Consider the following 5,556-nt stretch of genomic DNA (forward strand, 5'->3'; position numbering starts at 1 on the left):
ACATAAGAAGGCTTTGGTAGGTCCAAACGGTGAGGTGGTTAGCATATGCCACCTCTCTGCATCAGGCAGGTCCACCCTATCTAAATATTATGGGACATCTGTCTGAGCTATGACCTGGAAAAAAAAACAGAATGTGGGGAGTTGTGTGCCTAGGACTCCAGGAAAACCCCTTCATTCATAGTTTGGCTTTAACATAAGAACTAAGTCCTGGTTCTCCAAGACTTCACTGTGGCTCTTTTTGTTTAAAAAACCCTGCAATGAAAAAATTAGACCAAATGAGATTAATAGTTTTGATGAAATAGTGTCTCAGGCTGTACATGGCTCTTTTATTGACAAACAACTTTATTGCCTTTCCAGGTTTCCAGAAGAGATTCCTAGAAAGAGTGCCTGAAATTTCTCTTATATTTTTTGAAGATCTTCACTGTGCTCAGTTTCGGCATCAGAAACCAACATTTCTACTCTCAATTTACACATGTCCAGAAACAACTGTCCCCGGTAAATTGTATCTTCTACTTTTAGCTTTTATTGAATGCTTGTGTAAGAAACATCCATTTGAAGAACTGGAAATTTGTAGTAGCTGAAAATACTGCCTGTGGATTCCAAAATCCTTTATAAGGAGACCTGAAGGGACATAATTTTCATGAATCTATACCCATGAAAGAGCATCTCTTAATTTAAACAATTTGTTGGCTTCTCTTGGTCCTGAGTAACTCAGGGATGATTCATGATTGATGATTCAGGGCTGTACTGATATCAGGCATTTATACTTAAGTTGATAATTTACACCCGTCTTCATATGGAATTACTGTTATATGGAATTTGCAACTCAAGAGACGAAAAGGAAGACATCTGTATCCTTTTCTGAATTACCTGCGGTATTAGTCAGGGACAGTGGACACCCTAGAACTGACAGAAACAGGAACTTAACCACATGCTTGTCTCGGGAGCAGAGAGAGAAGCACAGAACCCAAGCAATGCACAGGAGGGATTCCAGGATGCCTGGACAGTGCATAGAAATGAACAAAGTCTAGAGGACAGGCACGGCTGAAACTATGGAACAAGGAGTGAACAAAGAACAGAAGTTGGAGTCACGGAAAAGATTTTCTTAGAAATAAAGGGAATCTCTTCCTCCTCTTCTCTAATCTTCTACAGGTAATTACCATTGGCCAAAGTTCCCCAGAAAGCCTGAGGAAAAAGACTGACACAGATCCCAGAAGAGGAGGGTCAAAAAAGGGGTATGAAAGAAATGAGTACCCCACGTATACTATATACTATACCACATACTATGCCACCTATATACTTGACCACATATGTACTTAACCACATATATGCTTGACCACAGACACACAATATGAATTGAGTGTCATGCTTTACAGAAGAAGAAACGTGGGGTCAAGCAAATAAGAGGCAACAAGCAGAAGGAAAAGAACCCCACCCATGTGAGCAGAATTTTCTGGTCTCTACGCCATGTTATCTTTCTTTTAGTCCTTGCCTTTTCCCTTAGGAACGATTTCTGCTCCTGACTTTGTCACTTAGAGTGACTTAGACACCATCAGTACACCACTGGCAGAGGTCTTACCATTTGGATGCTTGAGCAAACTGTGTCTCACATCTTGCCTATTCCTTTGTAGAGTCTCAGCTCTCAAAGGGTAACATACACAATCTTATCTATCATTTAAAACATCTCCTTGAACTTCTCCCTCCCCCAAACTATTATCAAGTCTCTGTATTGCATTTCATCCAAAGTTTCTGCCTTTTTATTTGACTCACCTTCCCTAATCAACAAGGTACATACCAATTTTATCAAAGTTCATATCAAAGTTCTGTTTTGCCCCCTACTCAAATGGTGTTTTCTTGGTGATTTTACTTATTCTCATGATTACCATCAGAAACACTTATTACTAAACTATAGAATATTAAATTAATATTAATGAAGTTAATATTAAACATAGAATATTAAACTCTATTACTAGAAAAAACTTCTCTTCTGAATTCCAAATGTGACTTTTGAGTGGTTTTATGTAAATACATGGCAAGCATTTGGAACTCAGCATATCAAATGCTAGGGTTTCTCAACCTCTGTAGGCTGCCGTTTTGGACCATATAAAGTGTGGTGTATTACATAGGATGTAGATTTATTGTGGGTGCACTGTAGGTAGCATTCTCCTGTGGTCCCCAGTGGTGACAACCAAAAACATCTCCAGACATTTCTACGTGTCCCCTTAAGGCCAAAATCCCTTTTTCTGTAGAGAAATTGCCTGATTGATCTTTGAAGTTGTCTTTGCTTTATATATCTACATTTCCTTTGATTTGTTGATTAATGATTTTTTTGCTTTCTAGTATGGTTAACAGCAACATGACCTCAATATCCTTATGATCTGAAATTATAGCATGATATTCTTTGTATTTTATTTCCATCTCCTTGATAAGTTATTTAATAATATCTTCACAATGCCTCTTGAATCTATGTTTACTTTTGCACTTCTGGACTTAGATCATGTCCCTATATGTTCTTATCAGTTTTATTGCAATAGCATGGTAATCTAGATCGTCTATTTCCAATTTCTAACTATAGTCATCTATTTTTTTATACCATCATCAGCTTACTCTCCAGAACATGCATATCCTGAATGTACCCTCTAACTTTTGCAATGATTTCCCCAGGTGTCAATATCAACAGTAACTCCTCCCCTACTATTCAATACAAACACCCATCCGTTTATTTCAAACAATGCTCATTGATGGTCAGGTACTATTTTTGATTCTTGGGATCCACTAGTGAATAAAATAGCAGAATACTCTTCTGTTGTGGTCCTATAGTCTAGCAAAGGAGAGAATAAGAAAAAATACATAAATAAATAACCTGGAGAAAATATTTAAAAAGGTAGTATGTGCTAAAAAATGAAAGAAAAATAAAGCTAGAAAGTAGGGCAGGAAATGTTTGCATGGGTATATATTGTGGATTTTAAATATAGGGGTTCATGAAAATTATCATTGAATAAGGAACATTTGGGCAAAGACTAGAAAAGAGTTATAAAGAGAACCATGAAAATAGTAAAAAGGGAGATAAAACAGCAAATGCAAAATGCCTGTAGTATTCAAGTAACAGCAAAAAGATCCTCATGGTCAGAGCAGATCTAGTGATTGGCAAGGTAAGTGTATGACAGGTTAAAAAGTTAAGTGAGAGGGTGCATGACTTTTAAGGCTTTTAGACAACTTTTCCTAAAAAAGACAAATATTCTTATGCTCTGAAATGAGAACCCATGGGCAGTTTATGAGCAAAGAATAAAATAAACTAGTGTACTGGATTTCAGGATTATGTGAGCCTCTTAATTTAGGGGAATTATCTGAGCTGAGATTTTGTACACACATTGATGTACAGATGATATCTAAAGCCATAAGACTTAAGATAGGTGACGAATGATAGAGAAATTTAACAAGAAAGTATCAATCCTAGAGCCCTGGTATACCCAACATTAAGAGATCAAAGGGAAGAAATTCATAAGCTCTGAGACTTGAGTGAAATATTTAACTACTCTGACCTCGCTATCTTCATGTAAGGTTTGGCTACCTCATGACATTGTGTTGTGAGGATAACTGTGATTAGGTTTATAATGCATTTGGCATGGTGCCTAGAACAGAATAAGTACTTAATATGGAGGGATGATGATAATGGTGCTGATGGTGATTTGATAATGATGGTGATTATAGTGATGACGATGGTGGTGGTGATGATGATAATGGACATGATGGTAATGATGATTATAATGGTGATGTGACTGGCAATGATAATGGTGGTGATGGTGATGGTGGTGATGATGGTGATGATGGTGATGATGCTGGTGATAGTGATGGTGACGATGCTGGTGATAGTGATGGTAATGTTGATGATGGTGATGGTAGTGGTGATGGCAATTATAGTGATGATGCTGTTGGTGATGATGATGATAATGGACATGATGGTAATGGCGATTATAATGATGATGTAACTGGCAATGATAACAGTGGTGATGGCTATGGTGGTGATGATGGTGATGTTGATGGTAATGTTAATAATGGTGGTTACGGTGATGATGATAATGGGGATGATGGTAATGGTAATGATGGTGGTGATGGTGAAGGATGAGAAAAAGGAAGGAAGAGAAGAAAAAGGGGAAGAAGAAGAAAAAATGGCATAAAAGGAATGGCAAAATGAAGGAGAGGCATTATCTGTCCAATAGACATTTTTAAGTTTCAAGTTCTCAGATAAGTGCATCTAAACTTCACAACAACCTTGTAGGATACACAGTATTACACTGGACAATAGCACACTGCAGAGTGAAGTCAAGCCCATCCTAGAGAAGCTGACCCAGGACCAGGATGTGGATGTCAAGTACTTTGCCCAGGAGGCTCTGACTGTTCTATCTCTCGCCTGATGCTGGAAGAGGAGTCAACGCCGGCCTCTGGTGTCCACCCTCCCCCCCAAGTCCCTCCCTCAGGGAGACAGTGGGGGGCCTTTGGCTCTCACTCCCTGTGCATGGTCTGACCCCAGGCCCCTTCCCTCAGCACGATTCTTCCTCTCCCCAGCCTGGGAATCCGACTTCTCTCACTGTCCACCTCCCAAGGGGCTAGGGGAGCACAAGGTGGGACAGGGCAGTGACCCTGGGAGGAAGGGGCCACTTGCATCTGCAGAGATGTGAGTGTCCCGGGTCACTGGCTCCTGCTGCTCTAATGGGGACCCCCTACCCCATCTTCTAGTGCTTATAAAAATGCATAAACTAGTGCTTATAAAAATCACCTCATTGTTCCAGAACATACACACCTATGGAAAACAAAACAAACAAACAAAAACAAACAAAAACCAAAAACTCTTGTAGACTCAGATAGATGCTTTTCTGGTCCAGAGACCACTCTCTCCACTATATCTGTAATTTCATGTTAAGCAAGGGAATTTACTTGTGGTTTAAGGTAATTGCAGGAAACAGTTGTATTTTATGTGGAACACTGTTCAAAGTAATATAGAAGGTTGCATCTATGGGTCCCTGAAAACTTGAGCCATACTAAATTTTGCCTAATTTGGGACCTATATCTCACTTAGGTAATTGCAAAATACTGCATCGGGCTGGCAAGATGTTTTTCTGGGGTGACTTCCATCTGAGAAACATTTCTTCTCTAATGAGAACAAAGGTAGCTTGAGGGAAAAGAGCTATAACTGTATTTCTTTGCAAACTTTTCTGACATCAACTTAGACTCTTCAAAATACTGATTTTAAAATTCTAATGTCACTGTATCATTGGTAAGAAATGCTAGAGCTGTTGACATTGTTTGGGAAACATAAAGCTGTTATTACCTTTATGACACTGTTTCAAGTATATTAATTATTTGGAAGGCAACAAAATATTATAAGTGAAAATAATGTCTAATGCTGACAGCAAATTATAAAATTATGGATCCATCTCGTGGATTAACATTTTTCAGAAGATGATTTGCACTTTCTAATTCATTGTCTACATCTCTTTCTACACGGTTATACACGCAATTAGCAGAATATGGTTTTGCAGCCAGAAGGCCTGAGTT

The sequence above is a fragment of the Suricata suricatta genome, chromosome 2 (assembly GCF_006229205.1).
Source record: "Suricata suricatta isolate VVHF042 chromosome 2, meerkat_22Aug2017_6uvM2_HiC, whole genome shotgun sequence".
Classification (NCBI taxonomy): Eukaryota; Metazoa; Chordata; class Mammalia; order Carnivora; family Herpestidae; genus Suricata; species Suricata suricatta.